We start from the raw sequence: 24,095 nt of genomic DNA, 5'->3' as shown, positions 1-24,095 counted from the left end.
GCAGTGGCCATCAGAGTTGTCATTGTATTACCCTTAATGTCCTGAATGTCATCAAAATGTCTTCCTTTCAATAGTTTCTTATCTTCAGGTAAAGAAAGAAGTCTTTGGGGGCCAGATCAGGTGAGTAGGGAGGGTGTTCCAACACAGTTATTTGTTTACTGGCTAAAAACTCCCTCACAGTCAGTGCCATGTGAGCTGGTGCAAGAGCCATGAATTGTTGGTGAAAAGTTCAGGTTGTCTAACTTTTCCACACAGCCTTTTCAGCACTTCCAAATAGTAAACTTGGTTAACTGTCCAGTTGGTACAAATTCAAAATGAATAATCCCTCTGATATCAAAAAAGGTTAGCAACATTGTTCTGACTCTTGATTTGGACTGACAGAAGATTTTTGGTCATGGAGAATTGGCTGACTTCCATTGTGCACTTTGACGCTTTGTTTCAGGGTTATATTGGTACATCCATGTTTCACAACCAGTGATAACACGACCCAAAACATCGTCTTGCCTCTCCAAAAGGTCTTAGCAAACTTTGACTCTCCTTTGCTTTTGTTCATCGGTGAGCTCCTTTGGGACCATTTTTGCACACACCTTTCTCATGCCAAGATTTTCAGTTAAGATTTTCCTGTTTCTCTATCAATGTTTACTTGGTCTGCTGCTTCTCACAGTCAGCCGATGATTTTGACACACAATTCGATGAATTTTTGCAATGTTTTCATCAGTTCTGTTCATTACTGGCCACCCTGACCTCTCTTCATCAGTGACACGTTCTCTCCCCTCAGAAAAACATTTAATTCATTTATACACTGCTGTTTTCTTCATGGCATGATCCCCATAAACTTGGACTAACATGTCCCTGATTTCATTTCCACTCTTGCCAAGTTTAACAAGAAATTTAATGTTTGTTCATTACTCTAATTCAAGCTCAGACATTCTCGCGGTGGCACACAAAAACACGCAACAACAATAATGAACACCACTCAGCAAGACACTGCCACACGTCCACACGGACACAGCTGTACACACTGATTTACCACAGTTATGAAACCTTACCGAGCTGTTTGTACAGTGCTGCCAATGTAAGCCCACGGTGGCAAGGTCGCAAACTTAATTGTCGTATCTCGTAAGTGTGGGACCTTGGGAGAGTCTGGCAAGACCAGGTTCAGACTTTGTGGGCCCAGGCAGGGGCACAGGACCGTACTTTGTGGAGTTGGGGGCAGGTGCAGAAAGGAGTGGGCAGGTCCTCACCCTTTACTGCAAGCCTACCCGCTTGCACCTTCATGGTGTCCTTGTCCCTGCAGTGGTGTCACTGCAGAGCCCCAGTGGTGCCAGGCCCTACCCCTGGAGATTTCCTCATGGCCAGTTCAGCTTCTGCCTGGCTCAGCATGGTCTGAGGCCAACCATGGGGCCAACGGGGCCCTGTGGTGGCCACAGACACCTGCTCATGACACTGGCATCCTGCAGTTTCTTGCCACCTCCAAGGGTGAATGTGAATCCCTCAGCCCCCTTGGGCAGTCAGGAAGCACTGTTTGTGCTCAGGTATATGACCTGCCCTGCTTCATCCATGGGCATCCTGTGCTGGGCCACACAGACATCCTCTGCCTGTTTGTCTCTGAGGACCCCGAGCAAGCCAGGTGGGGGCAGGGGCAGGACAGCGCTCTGGGAGTGCGTGTCAAGCTCTCGAGACCTTCAGGCCCCTGGATTTATGAGGGGTCCCTGCACAGGGTCGTTTGCGCGTGGCTCTGGACATTCCTGGATCTGGGGCTGTAACACTTAGCGCTCCTCCCAGGTGCAGGGCTCCGCCCCACAGGCGGGGCATTTATTGGCCACGTGTTGCCACTGCGGGCCTGTAGCCTTCACGTCCCTGTTTTCTGCTTTCCACATTTCAGGGACAGTGCAGGGGCCTTTGCCTCCCAGGCCATCAGTGGCAGAGGCCTTTCTCGGCTGGCAGGAAGGACCTTGGCAGTGCCCTGAAGGGCTGGAAGCCACAGTCCTGGCTGACCCTCCAGACATTTTGGACCATGTTTCTATTCCCCCTTGTGAGGTTTTGAAGTGTGTGTGTGTGTGTGTGTGTCCCCATTCTGAGGACTCTTGGGGCCTGGCAAGCTTGCCGAGCAGTGAGGCTGAACCTTTCTTGTGGACCCCCCACCCCTCATCCCAGACCCCTCGGCAGGACTGGCCATGGGGTACAGAAGGTATATGCGCCAAGAGGACGTGCAGCGGGGCCTTCGCGTTGCCTTCCAGGACACACTGTCTCATTCTCTATGTTGCAGTGCCTTCCCCTCTGGGTCCCATGGGCACCATCCACACCCCGTCGCTCCCGGGCTGTACATGCGCTAAGGCCTTGGACTCAGCAAGCAGGGATGGTCCTTCCCCAGCTCCCTTGGGGCCTGTAGTCATCTGCTGTTCCTTCAACCTGGAGAGGTCCCCCCTTTCTAGTGGTTGCAGGAGCATGGTTTCTTAGAAGCCCTCCCGCTCTGTGCGAGGAAATTGCCCAGGAGGTAGGTGATGGCCACTGAGGTAACCACCATTAACTGCTTTTGCTCCTGGCTTCGTGGAGCAGATGGCATGTTCCTTGGTCAGTTTCACTCCGAGCCTCACTGAGCTCCCTAGCAGACCGGGCCACCTGAAACTGGGGCAGACAGACATATTGTTGGGAGCCTTGACATGACTGTGTGGCTGGGGGAGGGTACAATGGGGCCCACTCTGGCGGGGCGACCCTGTGCTGTGGCCCCTTGGTCTTGCTTGTGGATGCCCTGAGCTGTTGGGCACTCCACAGTCAGAGCCCATGGTACCCTGCGCTCTAGGCCGAGGTTCCAGACCTCCTTCCTCACGGTTCCTGCACGCTGGCCCAGCACCCTGTCTCTGAGCCAGGAAGGGCGGCCGTCCATGCTGGGGCATGTCCTCTCATAGAAGAGGAGCGCTGGTGACCAGAGGTGTGGGTGTGGGCAGGCCAACACCCAGCTGCAGCCCTAGTCCCTCAAGCTGACTTGTTCAGAACCCCTGCATTTCAGGAGCCCGCCTATGTGAGTCAGGCCCTTTTCCATCCGAAGCCTGTTAGCTGATGGCACCCCATTTACCCCCTGAGCCTACCTGCGCCCCTGCCCAGTGATGGCACTGCCCTCCCCCATATACCCTAGACAATAACACTCAGAGCACCCTAAATCTGGGCCCTGCTCACTTCCTCAGATGCTGCTGTCTCTGCTTCAGGGCACCACTGTCCCCACCTGAGTGCCAGCCCTGTCCCCTACTGGATGACCCAGGCCTTTTCTGGGTGCCCACAGCCAAGAGAGCTCTGTCTCCACTGTGCCACCACTCCCATCACACAGGCGTCTTCCCCATCCCGTGCCCAGTGGTTCCCCATTATACTGTCAGTGTCCCCCCAGGGCAGGCTGCCTAGACCCAAACCCTCCATCATCCTCCCCTGTCATCCCCGCATCACCAGGGCCTGGAAAGCCCAGCTGATGGGCACTTGCTGCCTGCTTCTCCTGGGAAGCAGGCCCCTGAGCTCCTGGCACACTTTCCCTCTAGTAGAAGGCTCAAGCGCTGGGTCGTCCTTTGTCTAGGCTGGTACGCGCCTAGGCCCACTGCTGCTGCTTCTGCACGTGACGTGGGTGTCCCTCTAACGCCTGGCCTGAGTGGACAGATGCACCAGGAGCCTCCACCCCGCCTACCACCTCAGGAGCCTGTCCGAACCAGTGTCCCTGCTAGGCTCAGACTCCACAGAAGGATAGGCGGGGCAGTTGGGGACAGTTCTTCTCAGGCCCCACCCCTTTCATCCAAGCTTGGTCTGGGGACTGCTCAGCCCCACTTCACTGGCCACCTGCCCCTGCTCTCCCTGCCCAGTCAGCCTCCCCCAACAAGACAACCCTGGACTCCTCTGCTGGCCTGCGGGGGCCTTCTGATTCAGACCCCTCTCCTGCAGCCAACTTGGCTGAGGTTCACTGGGGTGAGCCTCGGAGGAGTGTGCATTGGAAGGATCCTAAGCAGTGAGGGAATTAGATGGAGGAAAGTGATTGGTGTGTGTGTGCATGTATACTCAGGGAAACACCGGTGGACCCCTGGCTAAATCACATGAAGTGTGAGCGGACTGCAGGGCCCTTTGCACTCAGGGCCCGGGCAGCGCTGTTAGCACAGCCCTGGCTGGGTTCTTCTTCCTCCAGGTCTGTCCAGAGCCCACCCTCAGGACCCTGCTTGCTGCCTGTTCTGAGCAACCTATACCTCCCACAGACAGACAAGGGACCAGCTGATGGGAGGCCGCCAGGGCTGGGCCAAGAAATAGGGAAACGGGCTTGGAGAGGCCCTGGGCCCGCATCTTGCCTCCGTGGGCGCCCTCCAGGTTTACCTTGCTCCAGGAAGGGCTCAGCCTCTGGAGACCTTGGGTCATGCAGCCAGGGGCTGTCCCTGAGGCCACAGAGCTGGACGCTCCCACGGAGGCACCTGCTGAGCTCACCTGGTGCCCCGAGAGGCTGGCACAGGAGGATGTGCCGCTTTCTGCTGCTGCTCTGGTGGCGTAGCTGCTTCAAACCTCCAGAAGCCTCTCCATCTGACAGCAACGTGCACCCTTAACTGTCGGGTGTGCTGGGACCCAGCACCAGGGCACAGGGTGTGCGAGGAGCTCCTTCCCTTGGCCAAGATTCTGAGGGTGAAGCCCCCAGCTTAGTGCCTGCACACAGGTGCTCAGCACAGATGAGATGGAGAGAGCAGATGAGATGGCACAATGGAGGTTCGCAGCAGGGAGAATGGGCATCTTTGCCCCATTCTTCTTAGAGTCAGTGCATCTGACTCTTCCTTGTACAGACAATGTTGGTTCTCGGTTTTTTTTGTTTTTTTAGCTGAGCCATCCTGCCACCTGTTGGCAGCTCAGTAACTGCTCAGCTCGGGTCGGGACTCAAATTGCTGTTGCTTAGAGCTCAAACTCTTGAGCTAGCTCTTAACCAACTGAGCCACTCAGCCGGCCCTGTTCTCGGTTATTTTAAATACTTTTATCAGGTTAAGGGAACCCTCTTGTGTTCCTGCCTTACTGAGCGCTTTTATCATGACTAGGTATTTCACCCCAGCAAATGCTTCTTACACACCTGTTGAGATCTGTATCTGTTGGCATGATGAATCACCTGTGTGGATTTTCTGTGTACCAGGGATAGCCTGACTTGGTCACAATGTCATATCTTGCATAGGCTCTACTGGATTTGATTTGATAAGATTTTCATTTGGGATTTTTTTACATCTCAATTGGGAATGAAAAGGACTGTAATTTTCCTTCTCATGTGTTTGTCTGATTTCGATATTGGCGTTATATTGGCCTCATAGAATGAGGGTTTTTTGGGGTGGTGCGTTTCTTTACTGTTGTCTAGAAGAGTTTGCATAAAGTTGGATAATTTGTTCTTTGATAAAAATAGCCTGGCATTTTCTTTGTAGGAATTTACACACACACACACACACACACACACACACACACACACACACTTTTTATTTTGAAACATGTCAGGCCTGTAAAGTAGTGAAAGAGTAGTTAAAACGTAGCCCTTTCACCCAGACGCACTGATTGTTAACGTTTCGGCATGCGTGCCCGTGCGTACCAGCTCTTGCTGTCTGCATGTCTGTGTGTATCTGGGTACATATGTACTTCTGTGTGTGTGCTTTTTTTTTCTTTTTTGGCAGAACTGTTTGAAATTAGGCTGCAGGCATTCCTCAATACTTGCATACTTGTAGGAAGATTTGTAACGACTACTTTGATTTTTTTTAAGATTATAGGGCTACTTATGTTTTTTTTTCTTTTAATTATTTTTTATTATGAAATACACAGTTTTTAGAATTAGTTTCAGCTGTACAACACAGTGCAATAGTTATACTTTTTACCCCTTGAAGTGACAACCCCCCTCCCCCAATTACTTATGTTTTTTTATTTGACAGCTTCTCTACCTCTCCCCCCACACCCACCCCCGCCCCTTGCATATGCTCCTGGCACCACCACCACCACCCCACCATCCCCATGGTTGGTGAGAGCAGGTGAGAGTCCATTCTTCCCTTTATCTCCTAGCCCTCCTCTCCTTCCCTTGTTGCTGGCTTTGGGCTCCCTGGGATGCCCCCTGACCCCATGTGGGGTGCTGTGCTGTGGACTCTAGGAAGCTGGGTGTCTGTATCATGCAGTGAGGAAACATATGCTGGAAACATTCCTCAAGTTATGAGTCAGAGCCACACAGTCGCTAAGTGGCAGAGCCCATGGCAAATGAAGTGGGAAGGCCCATTTCCTGATGCCCGCGACGGCACACTCGGTTCCCGTGGGCACCCTGCCCCAGCTCCTCTGAGGCCCTGTGGCCAGGACTGGTCAGTGGCAGACACACACCAGACGTGGATGCCCTTGATAACTGGGAGATTTCGGCCAACGAAGGACCTTTGGATCCCCAGTTTGCCCATCTGCAGAGGGGGTCCAACGGTGGTACTCACCCCAGAGGCTGTAGGAATAAAGCGAGGTGAATGCCTGCTAGACCCCACTCCCCACACCAAGCCACAGGCCCCTTTCTCCACCCCTGACCACAGAAGGACTTGATGTAGGTACCTTTGAAGTGGCCTTGGTGTTCCTGGTTCCGGAAAGATTTGTTGTCCCGACCCCCAGGACCAAGAGTCACTGCTGAGGTGACCGCTTTTCCAGCTCATCAGCCAGAGGTGGTCACCCCCGAGGTGTGGGAGAGCAGAGCTGGGTAAACAGGAACCACAGGACAGAAGATAGGATGTTGCTGTTAGTTTGGGCCTCGAATGGCTTCTGTCTGGAGTGTGCTGTTTAGACTCTAAATTTCTCTGTCTCAGGAAAAATAGTTTTATGTTCCAAGAGCATGTAAGGCCATGGCTCCCTGGCTCACTGTGCTTGTGTGGGCTGAGGTGTGTGCTGGCTGAGGAGTGTGCCTGGGATGGGGCAGTGCCAGCTTCTCCTCTCTGTTCACAGGCTCTGTGGCGTCTCATGGGAGAGAAAGGAGGATCCGCCTGGGATCCTGAGAGGAGGGGTGTTGTGGGGTGTGAGCCAGTCACCAGCAGTTTGAGCCTGGGACACCCCTAGTGGCCCTCAGACAGGCTCTGGCCTGCCTCACCTGCAGAAACATAACTGGTGGTCTCATGAGGCTTTGGAGACATTTGAGCAGCCTCTGGGGAGACCTAGACCTCCCGGGCTTTGGCTCCACATGTCAAGTACAAAAAAGTGAAAATCAGAAAAACAATTTGCCTGGGACGCCAGGCCTGGTGGACAAGCCCCCTTTGACGGCTTGTGGCATTTGTTGCGTTTCTGTCCCACCTTTTTTTCTGTGCTCAGTCCATGTTTTTTTCAGAACTGATGTCAAGTTGTGACACAAGCTCTGATGTGGTGCTTTGCTCGTACACACAGAAGTGTGTGCACAGCTCCCAGAGGACTGTATGTAACAGTTGCCATGGAGTCGCCAGGCGTAGGGATCAGGTCGTGTGCCCCTGAGCTCACGTTAGCCCCTGGGCTGTTTGTACCCCTGCAGGACAGAGTCCGCTGAGCTGTGTCATGCTACATGGCCTCCTCGGCTCCATCCTGGCTGCGTGTACAGTATGTCCCTGGCACAGAGACCCAGAGGCGGACTTTGCATGGAGATAGAGCAGCAGGTCGAGTCCTGACAGGCCTAACACTGCCCCCAGCCTCCCTCACAGGCCACCTCCCTCCTGGGGCCCTGGCAGCCATGGCCGGGCTGCAGTTCTGGACTGTGAGGACCTGGGGGAAGAGCCTCAAAGGCCAAGAAGCTACAAGAGTGAGTCTGAGAGCTCTTGGCCGGGATTCAAGCTGATGACAAGAGGAAACCAAGGCTCTGGAGGCAGGTCTCGCTGAGTCTGTAGGCACATGGCCCCTCCCAGGGAAGCCGCAGAGCACAACTCTTTTGTTTTAGCCTGCGGTGGGAGTGTGTGTGTTCGGGTGGAAGTGAAGTCTCCCCTGCTTGGTGTTAAGAACCAGAAAGTGCCAGACGGGCCGATGTGGAACATGAATGGGCGGCTGTGTGCGTGGGTGAGCAGCTCCGGGGCCTGGCTGGGTCCACCTGCACAGCGCCTGCTTAAACCTAAGCAGCATGCGGGAGGTTGGTGGAGTTGGAGGGCTGAGGGGGGCATGTGAGGAGGTGCCAAGGGAGGGCGTGTGAGGAGGAGGCACCTCTCACTCCCCACCGCTCTCGGAAGGCAGAGCAATGCAGAGCAATGCTTCTGACATTTGCCCCAAACTCCAGGGCTGGGGCTGATCCTGACCATGGTGGGTGTGAGGACAGCAGGCAGGCTCCCAGAAAGCCGTCAGCCAGTCCTGTGCTCATTGGAGAGGATGTCTCTGGATGTGCACAGCGGTACCTGTCCCAGCATGCAGTTGGGAAACGAATTTCTGGAGAAGGTGACCTCACCGGCATCTTCGTGGATGGAAGGTTACAAGCCCCGGGCCCTGAACGTGTCCCCTGAAATGCTGTTACACGGGATCACCCTGGTAAGAAGGGAGGGGGACTGGCACAGAGGCTGCAGCCAGGGGGACGGGCAGGAGGCCCAGGCAGGGCCAGTCTGCAGCTGTGTGCAAACACCCTGCCCCTCATGGCACCCCAACCCTGGCCTGGGCCCTTTCCCATCTGTGCCTGTGGAGGGGTGAGGCCTGTACCGCACCCCACAGTGCATGCTGCCCTAATGGTTAAGTCACTACCTGCCCTGTGGGTCACCCAGGGGCCTTGTGAGGATCCGATGAGATCACAAAGGTCTGGGGGCTTGAGAAAAAAAACTCCCAGGCATGGGGCCGCACTTCCTGGTTACTTGCCCCGAGGAGAAAGGTTGGGGGCTTCAGGCCCCTGGAACGCATTCAAAGAGGCTGCCTACCTTGGGAACCCCTCTGCCATCCCCCAGACCATCAGGGGCCCTGGCAATGCCCCAGATTCTCTGTGAGGATGAGCCAGGGGTGAGGTAGCCTGCTCTGTTTTCCTAACCTGCTCTGTTTTGCTAACCTTGTGTGTAAGTCAGGTGGAGACTTTCATCTGCCCGCATAACCTATGTGTTGTCAGAGGAGGAGGAAGAGAACTGTCAAGCTATTTCCTAAGCCTAAATTCACAAGACTTGTTTTTCTTCATGTTTTCTCCACAACTTGGAATTTTGAAACAAGGACAGAAATTTCATTTTTTCCCATCTTTTAACAACAATGTCCTTTCCTTTTTGAAACCACAAGCTCCTTTCCTCTACTCACCAACCCTGCTCTTACATGAACTGCAGTCTGGTGTGGCTCCCCTCACCCCGCTTCTCATCCTCTGGGAGTGTGTCAGGAATGCTGCCCCCCCCCCACACACACACCCCTCTTCCCTCTCCTTCACATTTCAGCTCAGATGTCACACTTCAGAGGCCCTGCCTGACCCTGAGTAGGAATTAGGCACACCCTTTGCTTCCTGGCACTTGCTAGTCTGGATGTTTCTGGCCACATTCCCAGCCCTTCCAGATGCCACAGGAGGGCAGGGCTGTACCTTTCCTGCACAAGGGCCAGTGCTCTTGTGAAGGAGGAAAGGATAAATCTACCTGCAGGGGACTGTGGAGCCCAGGACAGGCAGGAGATGAGCCCTGAGGCAGAGGGGAGGTCACCAGCTCACACCTTCTGTACCTGCCCATAGCTCTTTGCCTCTGGCCAGCTGTGAGGCCATCACCTTCGTGCATCCTCTAGGCTGTAATGCCTTTTCATACACCATTTTACCATATCCTGCAGGAACCCCAGAGGTACAGGAGGTGGTAACAGGCTTGGAGGGGCTGATGTCTCCCCGCAGGCTACATGAGAGCAGGGAGCACTGGCCGAGTCTGACTCTGGACCTGTCCCGCACTGTCTCCTTTGCATTCTCAGCCTCCTTACCATGACAGCTATTTGGGGACAGATAGTGCCTCCATGCTGGCCCGGGGAAGGGCTTGGGCCTCACAGCTCCCAGTACCACCCCCTCTGTGGAGAAAGGCCCAGGCCAAGCCAGTACTGGGCAGTAACTGAGCCAAACCTCAAGGCCGGATCCAGTCTGGTGGGAGGTGTGCAGGCAGGGAGTGCTGCGGGGAGGGAGGCCTTCTGCTGATGGGAGCTTGCTGGAAGTCCCCGTCCCCAGTTCCTGTGGCCCTAGTCAGACAGCCCCCTCCCAACAGCTATGGCTCAGCTCCCAGGGCAGGAAGGAGGCACCCTGCATACTGGGGCTGCACCACCACTCCCCTGCAGACCCTGCCAGTTACTGAATCCCAAAGGCCCTGGAAGTGGGGTGGTCAGAGGGGCCTGTGTCTGGAGCTGTGGGCCCATGTGGCCCATATACCCTGGGCACACTTAGGCCTCTGGCCTAGGCCTCGTCCTCCAGGTGGGAGCTCTGGGGGGCACAGGCTTCTCCTTTGGAGCTGGACTGTGTAGCAGGGGTGGGGAGGGGGTGAGGGCAGAGCCACTGAGGCACTGATGGGGGTCACAGCAGCCCTGCCCTCGCCCCACATGATCCCTAGCTTTGCAGAGACTCAAGAGCCCCGTGAGGGTCAGTCTTGCCCTCGTCCTTGTCTCTTGCTTTGGGGTCTCATCCATCTGTCTTCCTGATAGGGACAGGAGTGCTGTTAGGACTGCTCCCCAGCTCTAGGCTATAATGCAACAGCGTCATCAGCCAGTTGCCATCGAGAGATGGGGGCTGGAGCAGCATGCATGACCAGACCAGGAGCCGGCCCAGGAGGCCCAGGGGAGGCCTGCCCAGTGTCCCCCAGCGAGGTCCTGCCTGAGTCGGGTCCCCGTCCAGGGTTTCCCCTCCCTGTGCTGGACACCATGTCAGCACAGCTTTGGGTATGGTGGTTCAGCTCTGTACCCTCGCTGCAGGTCGGACGTGTGGTTTTCTTTATGCAGACCCCTCTGTCTCTTAACCAACTCACTGTACTTTAAAGAAAATCGAGTGTGAATTGTGTTCATAGTGTGGTTTGGCAAGTGGTCAGCAGGTAGCTGGGGCTGGCTTTGCCAGATGACATGCTTCTGTGCCTTCTGGGTGCTGTGGTTCAGCAGGTGAGCAGTTTTCATCTGGCAGTTAGTCTGGGTCCAGGCAGGCCTGGGCTCCCACCCCAGCACAGCCACTGTGGCCAGGTTTGATATTTAACCTCTCTGAGCATCAGTTTCCTCGTCTGCAAATGGGAGTACGTATTTCCTTCCTGCAGGGTGTCTGAGTGTCAAGGATGACCAGGGTAAAGGACTAAGCATCCATTCAGTTAATTAATTCGGTTAATGCTGAGGCCCTGACACCTGGGAACTCATCCTCTGATCATGCCCAGGTCCTGAGTGTGTCGGCCCTGAATATGTGCGTTGGGTTCAGGGACCAAAGCAGCATGCAGTTGATTCTTCTCCCTTTAAACAGGACTCAGCGTAGGCAGGCTGGTGGTGCAGCCACAGGAAGCCCCAGGGACCCAGGGTCTGTTGCCCAACCCCCACCAGAAAGCAGGGCTTCTGCCTCCTGGGCCAGAATGACTTGTGGCACTCTGCGGTCACATCCACATTCCAGCCAGCAGGAGGAGAATGGGGAAGGAGGAATGTATAAGACCATTCTGATGGCCAGACTTGGTCACACAGCCACACCTGGCTGTAGAACATTTCTCCTGCTCCTCCTCCTCAGGGACTTCCATGCTGATTCCTAAGCCTGTGGTGTCACCTGGGGGCCCACGTGAGCTCTGCTCCCTATGGCTTTTCCCACTGTGAGAGTTCAGCTCACTGGGTGAGCCAAGGAGGCCGCTCCTGCTTTGCTGGAGGTGGGAAGGGCGGGTCAGCCAAGCATCAGCCACCAGCCCTGCCCGGGTCCTGGTACCTCCCCACGTGCCCGGCCCCGCAGCTCATCTCTGAAGAAGGGTTGGCGCTCGGGCGCACGAACATCAGCAGACCTGGCTCCAAGCACAGCCTCCACGGTTGGGCCGGCCGTTTGCCTCTCTGGGTGTCAGCCTCCCACTTCTCCAGCTGGCATGATCACCATGATCAGTACGGGACCACCCCAGAGCTTCCATTCTGGTGTTCTGCCAAGGATGTGTCAGCTTTAGGCTTTCCTGCTCTGGGAGTCTCAAGGCAGAGTGCTCTGGGGGAGGGGTGGAGCTGCATGCCTTCAAGCACACAGCTCCTGACCACGGTGTGGGGCTGCTTTCCCAACCCAGGCATATTTGGAAGCAGAGTCACTTAATCAACAAGAATAATGGCTATGAGTTAAGAGCTGTTCTGCAGTCCGTTGCCCAGTCAGAGGCAGCCTTACAGCAGCATTTTCTGCACTGTTTGCAGAAGGGCTCCCCAGCCTGCACTACCAGCTCAACACCTGATGATCTGGGTGTTTCCTGCAGGCACTGGGAGGCACCATGCTTGGGGCTGAGCAGTGCTGTCCCCACAGGGAGGGGTGACCACCAGTGCCGTGGGGTCTTCACTCTGTCAGGTGCTGGTTCGCTCCTGTGCTATCTGTCCTGCCTCTTCCTTTGCCTGCCCTGCTCTCTCAGCTGGGCTCTCTCAGTGATGCACGTGAGGGTCCTGGTTCATTGAGAGGAGGTGACACAGCTGACAACCAGCCAGACTCTCACCCTGGGGAGCTGTGTCTGCAGACCCCTTCCTGTCACAGAAAGGAAGAGAAAGCAGCCAGCCGCACACAGGTGGTGGGAATTGAGCTAAAGTCAGGCTTGCGTGTCTTCTAAGGCACTGAATCCCCATCTGGACTCGGTGCTGGGTTGTTTTGAGTGTGAAGTGCACACCCCGAAGCTGGCCTGACCCACATGCAGCCTTCTGGGGCCCCCATAAGGGGCTGGAGGCTCAGGGTGGGCAGCAGGCAGGCGGCACTGACAAGGCTCTTTGCAGTGAGCTAACTGAGGCAGGTCATGCCACAGGCTCCTGGCTTGGGCCACCACTGAGGTGGTCATTTCCTTCCTTTGAGGTAGACCCAGGCCTTGGCGAGAGCCCCGGCTCCCCTACCCTGAGGTGCCCCATGGTGGGACAGTAATCAGAGCAAGGCTTTGGGGAGGCAGCGTGCCCACATGTGAGCCCTAGTGCTCCCACACACAAGGGCACCGCAGGGCTAGTTCTCCCTCTCCCTCTCTGAATTTACAGATGCTTCTCAGAGTACGGCTTTAAAAACAACCATTGGCACCCTGGTGTCATGGTGTGGGCTTTGTCTTCATGAAGGGACTCCTGGACCCTGGGAGACCAAAGGACACAGTTGGGGTGGAAAGGGGCTTGGTACCCCTCACAGAGCTTCCCTTGCCACTCTGGGACCCCCAGAGCTCACCCTGGGGAAGAAAGTAGCCACGCATTCTATTGCTGCCTTGAAGCTGGTCCTCATGGACTCTGACCAGACTCTTGTGATCCATGGCATTAGTTTTCTCCCAGTGACTGTGTATCCAGAAGTAATACAGTAGTATTTCTTTAGAAGGAAAAAAGAAAAACTGTAATTCGAATTCTAAACAACTGTGTCCTCCCCAGCAATTCAGGAGCTTCAGCTCTGATGGCACTGGTAGAAAATTCCACCTTTGCTTTGGGGTCTGAGTTCAGAGACTTGTGAGTTAGACCCTTGTTTACAAAATCCCTGTCCTTGGAGTCCGTGACCCAGGAGAGGAGGGAAGGGGGCAGCCCATGGCCCAGGAGAGGAAGTGAGGGGGAAATGTGCCCCTGTAAGATACCACCCAGCTGGCATTTTGTCACAGAGGACAAATGAACACAAACCTTGCAAAGCTGGCCTTGTCTGGTGGCCTCTTTACGCCCAACACCCCATTCTAGGCAATGGATGTTTTATGACCTTTATTACTGTATTTCAGTTATTTAAATAATGTATGCTCATTGCAGACAATATGGAAATATTTAAAGAAGAAAATGTTAAAATCACCCATTTGAACATACTGGGTATTCAGTGAACTTTCAACTTCTCTCTAAGCTTGAAATTTTTTATAATGCTGGAAAAAATCCATAGTCTTGCCATCCTGAAATAGCCATTTAATAGTACATTCCCATTCTGGGTGGTGCTCACAGCATTTGTCACCTCATAGGTGGCCACAGGGCCTTGTCATGTTTTCAGCCTTGCAGATGCCTCTGCCCTTGGCTGCAGGACAGTCTGCTGTGTGTGTCTGCAATCCACCTTGTTTTATTTCCTTGTCAGCCTGTGAGAGCTTACACTCAGCCAGCATCCCGCGGTGGCTTTGCCACATCTCGGCCCTTTTCCTTATAGCAGATTCCCTCCTGGAATGAAACTACTGATCAGGCTACTCACCTGTCACGGGCCTGGGCCTCCCATGGCCTTCCTGAGCTAGCTTCAAGTCTTGTTTCTGAGCAGAGTCCTGGGCTCAGCAGGAGGGTCAGGAGTGGGTGTGTTTGGCATGGGGAGTCATACCCACGCCCTCAGGGCAGAAAAGGAAAACGAAGCCCCTCTTGCCACTAGTGTGACCTGTGGGAGGGACAAGGGGCAGGTGCTCATGGGCGGCAGCTCTCACTTCACAGTGCAGATGCCAGTACTGGCCTGGGATCAGTCACCTGGCCTCTGTGAGCCCAGTTTCCACATCACTGATCAAATTTGAATGATACAGTCAAACTCCCAGTTAAGACTGTGGGCTTCAGCTTGCCTGATGCACAGGCAGGGGACAGGAAGGAGGGTGGCCATCTCCCCAGTCCCAGCCCTGGACCAGAGCAGGCCCTGCAGTCCTCGTGGCTCATCTGTCGCCCACTCACCCCTACCCTCCTCCCAAGGACAGAGCACCAGGCTCAGCTGCTGCCCTCGGCAGAACTCTCTCCCAGAGGCTGGCGTGTGTGTGGTCACTGGAGCGGGCTCCTGGGCCCACACTCAAGTAGTCCCATAAGAACTCAGATCATAAAAACCTCAGGGCTGGCCATTCCCTGGTAGCAGTGTTTGGACCCAAGAACGAAACACATTGTTCACTAGGCTCTTACATGACTGTGGGCCGCACTAAACCAGTGCACACAAACTATCAGAACAGCTAAAGTTGCAGAAGAGAACACTAAACCAAGTGCGACTCCATGCAAGAATGCATGACCCAGTGGGCGACGAGTCCTGAGGGAGGTTGAGAGGGGCTTCAGCCCATGCAGACGAATTATTTCATAGCATGCAATTTCTTTGAAGACTCATGTTTAACTCTGAAACCCATATGAATTTTGCACTCTGTGTTATGACCCATCCAAGCTTGTTTTTCTATAAAATGAACAAGACCCTTCTCAGTGTAGCCCTGCCTGCACCTTGTGCCTCCACTGCCCCCTTCTCAAGTAACAGAAGGCTGTGTCCTCACGTCTCCGAGAAGCCTTCCTGACCCTGCCTGTTTGGGAGTGGTGCCTTCGGCCCTCCCACCATCCATCCCATCCTACTGCCCTTGTTGGTTCCAGCCCACCCAGCCCAGAGCACTTGGAAATGGGGTGATTGAGAGGCTCATCCTCTGCCTTGGGCTGTGCCTGCCATGCTGTGAACCTGAATGACCATGGCCACTGTCACTGTCGTGAGGGGCCTGAAGGCACTGCTAGTTCATGTCCTCTGCTGAGCATTGATAGTGTGCCATGGGGCCTCCCGAGTGCCAGGGGAGAGGCCACTGGCTCCCTCCACCCTTCCTCACCCCATTTCCCCCCACCTGACCGGGGTCATTCCCATTACAGATTCCAGGTGACAGCCACCTGGCCCCCTGAGTTCCGTGCCCAGCTTCGGTACTGGAGGCAGAGGGACTGAGAGCATGATGCCCCCGCCCTCTGCTCCATGGTTCAGCCCCAGAAGGGCTGCACAGGCCCTGTGTGTGTACCCTTGGCTGAGGTTCACACCCACCCTGAAGATGGCACACCCCTGCAGCCCCTGCCTGCCATCTCTCCCTGTCTGTGCGGCCCTCGGGACATTGGTTGTCTCAGCACCTGGCAGGACACTGTGCTGGCCGGAATACATAGGCCTGCCTTCTGAGAGCAACCAGTGCATTGGGGTGAGAGGTGGGGAATGAAGACTCTGGGATTGGCACGTGGTGGCTGCACGGACGGATGTCCACACAGCTGCAGAGGGGGTGCCTCCAGGAGGGTCTCACGCCACCTCCTGCCACTGCCAATGGACCATGCAGGGCACTGACAGGATGGATAGTGATGCTGAAGGCTTCAGAGGAAGAGACGTGGGCGGGGCTCCCTCCTCATCCCTCCTGTCCCAGTGTGGGTCCCATTCAGGGGTGACAGCACTGTGAGCCCTGCTCCCCGTCTACAGCCTGACTGGGATGTGCCCGGGGCAACTAACTTCCTGGGCCTGCCCCAGTGCACTGCAGGCAGCAGTGCTCCAAGGAGACCTGCACCGGAGGTCAGAGTACTTCAGTGGGTGGGCACACACTGAAGCCAGGACATGCTGTAGGGCTGTGCCCACAGGAAGTGGCAGAAGCTTTCACCATGAAAGAGCACAGTTTGCCCGCCAGTCACTAAGCAAGGTCGCTGGCCCTGTGTTCTAGGATTGGTAGCAGTGAAGGGGGCCCTGTTTGCACCCCCAAGGCCCTCCTGGATGGAAAGTAAGTCATCCAACAGCTGATACTGTGACTTGGGAGGAGCTGTGGTTCCTACCTGAATGCGTGGTTAGTTCACAAGCCACAGCACAGCCCCAACTGACCCAGAAACTGCCCCCTTCACCTCCCCAAAGGTGACGCCCACAGAGGGTCCTCAACCCCTCCATGGATCCTCTCCCTATTTTAGCACAGAGGAATGGGGAGGGGGAGAGGGGCCCAAAGGAAAGGCTGAAGGCACCTGAAGCTGGCTGGCACCAGAGGTGGGAGGTGGCTTTGCAGGCAGAGTGAGCATCACAGCAGAGGTGGAGGGTATGGGGGACCCTCATGAGTTGGAGAACCAAGTCCCCTGGTCTAGTGAGAGGGCTAGTTCACCAGCAAGGCCACCTGGGGCCTCTCACACTGACTGGAGAATCTTGGTTTTGTTTGAAAACTTTTAAAAACTGCTTTCAGTTTCACAGAGTGTTTGGGACATAGAAAAGAACTTGCATAGTGTACATAAGAACTAAAACATAAAAACATACCCTCACTGCCTGCCTTAAGAACAAGAAGCCACCATGAACTAGTGCCATCCCAGCCTCCCACCCCGGAAGACACCAGGTTGACCCTCTGACTTGAATGTTCACGTGTATCACCTTTTTAAAAAATAATTTCAATATATATGTATGTATCACTAAATAGTATTTTCTTTGGTTTTGTTTTATTTTGGAAACTTTAGATAAACTATCATCGTACTCTATTAAATTTTCTTACTTTGCTTTTTTCCTGCAACATCTCGTTCATTAGATTTACCGGAGTTGTTGTGAGTAGCTATAGTTTGTTGGGTTTTGTAGCTGAGCATATTCCAGGGCAGACTAGACCACCACCGTTAGAGTGCACATGCGCTATGGTGGGCACTGGGGCTGTCACCAGCAGTGCCTGTGGGCAGTCGTGCCCACACCTCCCAGTGCACATAGACAAGCCTGCACGCATGCCCTCAGCTGCTCAGCGAAGGCACTCCATAACAACTGTCCCTAGTTCACGTCCTGTGAGCAGCTGTCGAAAGTTGGCAGTGCCCCCTTCTGTTTTTCCACTCTAGTGGGCATCACAGTGTGGCTTAAGGTGCCATTTGCTCAGTGACTGATGAAATGGCGCACCTTCCCATATGTTTTTTTAGCTAGTTTCCTTGTTGTTTTCTGTTACTGTTACTTTTTAAATTAAAATAATTTATACTTAAAGACAAATAGTTCCATATGTTCATTGCAGCATTGTTTACAATGGCCAGGATGTGGTGGTCGCCTGGGTGTCTGTCGATAGAAGAATAGATAAAGAGGAGGTGCTACATATATACAGTGGAATATTGTTTGGCTATAGATGGGATTGGGTTCTTGCCATCTGTGGCAGCATTGATGGACCTGGAGGGTATTGTGCTGAGTGGAGTGTCAGAGAAAGACAGATGCAATGTGATTTTGCTTATATGCAGAATCTAAAGAACAAAATAAACAAAACGGTAACAATCTCACACATACAGAGAACATTTTGATGGTTTCCAGATTGGAGGGGGCTTGGGGGTTAGTGAGAAAGGGGAAGGGATTAAGAAGCACAAATTGGTTGTTACATAGTAGTCATGGGGATGTAGGGTATAGCATAGGGAATATAGTCAATATTGTAATAACTGTGTGGTGTCAGATGGGTACTAGATTTATCAGGGTGAAAGATGGGAGGGGGGCTTGGGGAACAGGGTGAAAAAGGTGAAGGGATTAAGAAGTACAAAATTGGTAGTTACAAAACAGTCATGGGGAGGGAATATAGTCAATAATGTAATAACTATGTATGGTGCCAGGTGGGTACTAGTTGGGGGATATGTGTCTAACCACTAAGCTGTACACCTGAAATTAATATAAAATAATATTGAATGTTGACTGTAATTGAAAAATTTTAGAAGAGGGAAAGGTGAAGGGGAATAAGAGGTCCAAATTTCCAGGTATAAAACAAATACATCATGAAGATGTAATGTACAGCGTGGGGAATATAGCCAGTAATATTATGATAGCATGGTACGGTGTCAGACGGTTGCTGGACTTATCATGGTGATCACTTCTTTAGGTATGTAAATGTTGAACAACTACACTGTACTCCTGAAACTGATATAATGTTATATGTTAGCTACATTTTAATAAAAATCTTAAAAATATTAATATATATATATATATAAACACTGGGAAAAAAGGACGAACAGTTCCAAGAGGCTTATGGTAAAAACCAACAGATGCTCCTTGAAACCTTACCAGAGAACCACTTGCACTTCCTTATTTTTAAATAATGCATAGTGCTATCTCTTGCTTTATTGATTTAAATGTTATCTGTTTACTTTCTGTTTTGGTAGATGAAGATTAAGTGTTCCTATGCCTTACACATCCTTCTCCATACCCCACTCAAATTCCAAGTAGAGTTAAAGTTCAAGTTTTGACTAAGTCAGTAATCACTGTTTACATTATGATGTCCCTAAAACCATTGTTTATTTCTGAGCCTAATAGTATACTTCATTTTTTTTTTTTAAGATTTTTTTTATTGGGGAATTGGGGGATGTGAACAGCGCTGGGGAATTGGGGGAAGGGGAACAGACAAGTTGCTGTCCTTTTGTTCTTCAGTTTAGTTGTGGAGGACGTTGCTTCACTGGCCCAAGTTGGCACCATCATTGCGCTCTTTCCCGGTGAGGCAGATCAGTCACCGGCTTCTGGATGGCCGCTCACGCTGCCTGCTGGCTACACACGGTAGCCCATGGCAACCCACTGCAGCAGGGGACTTCAGCCTACGCCGTCGCCGGCGACTCACGGCAGCCCAGCTCCAGGTTGAGCTGTTGTTCAGCATCTTAGCTGTAGAGGACAGTGTCACTGGCCCTCATATGTGGGATCCGAACCAGGGCCCTCTGGCGTCCCAAGCCAGCTCTTAACCATCGCGCCACTCGGCCAGTCCTACTTCATTTTCCTGGAATTAATGATCGCCCTATTTTTTTTTTTTACGTGCTTTGTTTTCTATCTTCATGGACTTAATTTTTCCCAAGTGATTCCAAAGATCTGCTCTGTACCTACCACTCATTCTTTTCCACAAATGCTCTATTCTATGAGGTAGTCTATCCATGCCCCCTTTTCCTGGAACCCCTGTCCCTCTGCTCTTGACAAGCCCAGCAGGATGCACAGTTGACATCCTGGATCTCTCTCCTAGGTTGGAGCTCCTGGCTCCCACACTTGTTTTTTTCTTGTTTACTAAATGAGATACATACTCCATTATCTTCCTAAACCAGGGTTCTTGGGAAATAAATTTCCTAAGCCTTTCTTTGCATGTCTGAAAATGTTTCTACTCCCTTGTCACACTTGGTCGATAGTTTGGCTGGATATGGTATCTAGTTGGTCATTTTCCCTCAGCATTTTGAAGCCATTACCCATTGAATTTTAGCATATGGTGTTACTGTAGAGAAGTTGAGTCCAATTCCGATAACCAGTCCTCTTTATGTAGTCTGTGTTTTCTGTCCAGATGTTTCCTGGGTCATCTCTTAAATCTGGGGTCTGATCCCACATTCATTTGCTGGGTACTTGGTGAACCATTTCACTCTAAATGAATTATTTGCAGTTCTTGTTTCTTTTATCAGCTCCTTCCCTCTCTCTTTCTGGAAACATTGGTTAGCACTTGGACCACCTGGATGGACATATCCTGTTGGAGAATGATAGGCAGAAAGCACCCTGGTTTGTGGGAGACCCTAGGCATCAGTGGAGGAGGAACTTTGCTCTGGGGCAGAAGGCCATCCAGTTTCCTGTTGGTGAGGATGGGGCAGGATTAGGTTAGCCTGATGGCAGGGCTGCTCAGCTCCTCGTCTCTGAGCTGTGAGTGCCTCCTGAGAGTGCATCATGTCTCATCTGAGCGGAAAGCTGCCGGATGTGGGGAGTGGGTCATCGAGAGATCTTCCCCACACCACGCCGGGCCCTCGTTTCCCCTTTTGGCCGACAACAAACCAGAACATAAATAGCCAATGTGTCTGGTGATTAACGGACAAAAGAGCCAAGTGAGAGAGATGGGAGTGGGGGCTTCTGGGCAGAGGGTGGCCAGGGCACAGGCCTGTGGCTGGAGATGCCTGCAGTGTCCTGATGGCAGAGCATGTGAGGTCAGGGTGGACGAGGAGAGTGGAAGTGGAGGTGGGGCACCTGAGTTCCTGAGCAGGCTGGCAGAGTACAGGTGTACGTGCCTGACAAGGGCTTCAGCCCCATCCAGGCAGGAGCAGGGCAGGAAGTGGGCAGTGACCCAGGGCTGCTGACCCCATAAGCAGGTTCCAGAATCCGCCTGGGCCCTTTGTCTCCACCACAGACCATGTCTAGGGGACAGAATCAGGGGCCCAGAGGCTAACAGAAAAAATGCGGCAGGCCCCATCCTAATATCCGTCCCAGTCACCCCAGCCATGGGCAAACCCCTGTCCCCATCCAGCCGGGCCAGTATCTGGGGATGCAGCAAGAAGGAAGGACATCTCACTCAGCACCCATGGGTCACACAAGGAGCTATGGGGTCAGTATGAGGCCAAGGGGGCACAGTCAGCCTCTCTGGCTCCACCAGAGCCCAGACAGGGACCAGAGGCTCATACGCACCTCCTGGAACCTGCCTTATACACCAGCGTAGACAGCGCCCTCAGCGACCCCATCCATGGGTCCTCAAGCCCTTAAACATTGAGACCTCTGACACAATCAGTCCGATTGTCTAACCAGGCACAGCTCACCGTGAGGCTTCAAGTCAGCCAGCATGGACTCCAGCCCCATACATAACTCACTGTGTGATGCTGAGCAAGTCATACACCATCCCTGAGCTGTGAACAGAGGAACCTGGAATACAGGTGGCCTTGCCCCTCAGGCAGGGCTCCCCTCCGTCCTGGCTATCTAGGTCCCAGCTGTAGATAGGTCACTGGGTGACCTTTACCTCTGTGAGCTGACATCCTACAACAGGAATGACTCACGGCCAACGGCTTCTGGGACGTCTAACCTAGCCTCCTTGGGGCCTCAGGCACCACACTGGGGCTGGTTAACAGCCTTCTTCCAGTACCCCAGGATCTGTGAGGGTCTGGGGGCAGCTGGAGCTCCACCAAGCCTGCCCCTCAAGATGGAGTGGTAGCAAATGCTGACTTGGGACCTCAGGCTGAAGTAACTGCCGGAGGACTGTGGGTGGGCCTGCCAACTGCCAGCACACTGGGAAGGGAGCGCCACTGTGTATGCCGTCCTTGACCTCAGAGGTTACCTTCGGGGCCAAGTTGAGCCCCGCGTTGCCTTGGATAGGGGCAGATAGACAAACCTCTCTGTCAGTTGACGTCACTCTGATTTTCTGTGTCCAGGAGAAACAGCCACACTAGCCTGTTTCTGTGGGAGAGGTCAGGGCCCCACAGGATTGGGAGAGGTCTGTGCAGCCCCGGCCTCCCTGTGGGGCCTGAGGACAGGATGCAGGAGCAGCTGGGCATGGCAGCAGACACCGTGTGTGCTTTCATCTTGCACTTGGGATTTATTTCTGTGTGTCTTTCTAGGCATGTCCTACGTCTGTTGTTCTGTGTCTGCCTGTCTCTTGGCCTCTTTAGAAGTGGTTTTCCTGGTCAGGATTTATAAATGTGTTACACTTGGTCTCTAAGAAATTGGCCCTTCAATGAATTGATCTCCCTGGTTCTGGCCACACTTACAGGCTCTCTCACTGGCCAGAGGCCACCAAACCAGGGTCTGCAGAGAGGAGCCTGGCCACCACCCCACCCCAGTGCTGAAGCCACTTGGGGCCTCTAGGCAGTTGTTTAACCTCTTGGGGCTGGGTGTCCTCCACTGGGGACTGAAGATTCTATGTGACGTGACCACCCTGAGACACCTTCTCTCTTGGGCCCCCTCACCCCTCTAAGTCTTGTCCCCAGGAAGGCACCTGCTTAGTGTACATACAGGAGTCAGCTCTGTGCCCACCCACTGCCTACCCCAGGGTGAGCTGAGAGGTCAGTGTGATGTCAGTGACAGAGGCCCAAGAGGGAGCCATGTCTATGGCACAAGGCTTCCCTGGGAGGTGGCATTGGCTAAGGTCTAGAGGATGAGCCAGAATCAGCAGATGAAGTAGAGAGGGAAGAGGCCACAGCCCATGCAAAGACCGACCCTGGGGTGTCTCCAGGAGCCAGGGCAAGGACCAAGAGGAAGTCCCAGCAGTCACAGTGCGGCTGGGAGGGCGCAGGTGGGCCTTTGTTCTTCTCCCAAGGGTGACAAGAGCCCCTGAAGTGTGTGCCACAGGAGCTGGGCCACAAGTTACTCCCTCTGGAGGGGCTGGAACATGAGCTGCTTGCAGAAACCAGAACAAGTGGCTACTGTCTGGGCTGGAGCATGGCACATGGGGAGGGTGCTTCTAGAGCAGATGGGGGCCTGTCAGGCTCACCCCTCGGCCTGGCCCAAACAGCAGCTGGGAAGGTGAAGCCCAGACCTGAGGTGGAGAGCAGACAGAGCTCAGGCTTTGGGGAGAGGTCTGGAGTCAACATACCCTTCCTGCTCTTTACTCCTTGCTAAGGAAACTGACTTCCTCCCACAGCCTTTAGTGGGCCTTCAGCCCCTGGTGTGCCTTCTGTCCAAGCCCTGTCCCCACTGTCTGTTGGAGCCCCTCAGTGGTAGAGCCTGGCTCTATCTGCCTTGCCCAGCCCCCAGTGGCATAGCACCAGCCCATGGGTGCCATGGGGACTGTCCGGTGGCCAGCAGCTGCCCTTTCTCTTCCTCAGCAATCTGAGAATAGCCAGACCAGTCTTTCCACTTGCCCCCTGGAGCCATCAGCTAGCTGCCTCTCCTGCTCCACAACCCGAGCCTTCTAAAGGAGGTGCTGCAGAGCTGCTACCCTGCGGTTTTCTGGCTGTGCTCCCCTTAGGCTGGGGTGTCCTCCACTGGTGCCCTGCCACCTTTGCCTTTGCCAGTTACTACACCCGCCCCCCAGGATCCCCTTACCCCTGGTCAGATCAGGGCAATGCTAGCAGACACTGCCCCCGAAGCTCTCCCAGAGGGTAGTGTGAAGGGTGGTGGATGAGTTGGGTACTCTTGTTTGGCCTCAACGAGGAGGGGGCAGTGTGGGTACACTTCCATGTTGCTGTCGTCCGGGGGTGTGCTGGGGGTGGGGGAGGTCCAGCCTGAATCTTCTCCCCGCAAGAGTGGTGTGTGGGGCCCAGTGGGTTCCTGCTGCCTGCTGTCAATCAAGGATATTACAGACTGCCCACCCCACCGTGCACATCCAGCCAGCTCAGCCAACCCTGGGGGAGGGGCCTCCAAGAATAGCTGCAGACCCCTCCAGGTGGACCCACACACACCAGGCCTGTCATAGGAACACCTGACAGCCGCTACCCTTTGGTGTCCTGGTGCCGTGCGTGGAGCCAGTCATAGCATGCCCTGCAGGGAAATGAATCATGCTTGGCTCCTGTCATGGGAAGGGGGTTGGGCAGAGCCTTCCTTGAGTCCTTTCTTCCATGGTATGGACACTCCCTTATGTATGGTGGGTAGGTAACATCTTGAGGGATGCCCGTCTCTGTGGGACTGGAACAGTTTTTGGGAGACAATACAAATTACAGATTAGAGCTCACCCTAGGGTCCTGAGCTGGGGGTCGGCTGGTGTGCCCGGTGGCAGTTC

The 24,095-nt window shown here is 53.8% G+C and overlaps 1 protein-coding gene across 1 annotated transcript in view; it reads left to right on the top strand.

Moving 5' to 3' along the window:
- Positions 1–24,095, top strand: part of HS6ST1 (heparan sulfate 6-O-sulfotransferase 1) — a 46,390-nt gene that overhangs the window by 18,364 nt on the left and 3,931 nt on the right. The gene's annotated exons all lie outside the window — the stretch shown is intronic.

Source organism: Hipposideros armiger, unplaced genomic scaffold, assembly GCF_001890085.2.
Source record: "Hipposideros armiger isolate ML-2016 unplaced genomic scaffold, ASM189008v1 scaffold_782, whole genome shotgun sequence".
NCBI lineage: Eukaryota > Metazoa > Chordata > Mammalia > Chiroptera > Hipposideridae > Hipposideros > Hipposideros armiger.
Note: the sequence above shows the minus strand (reverse complement) of the source record. Positions and strands in the feature narration are given on the sequence as shown.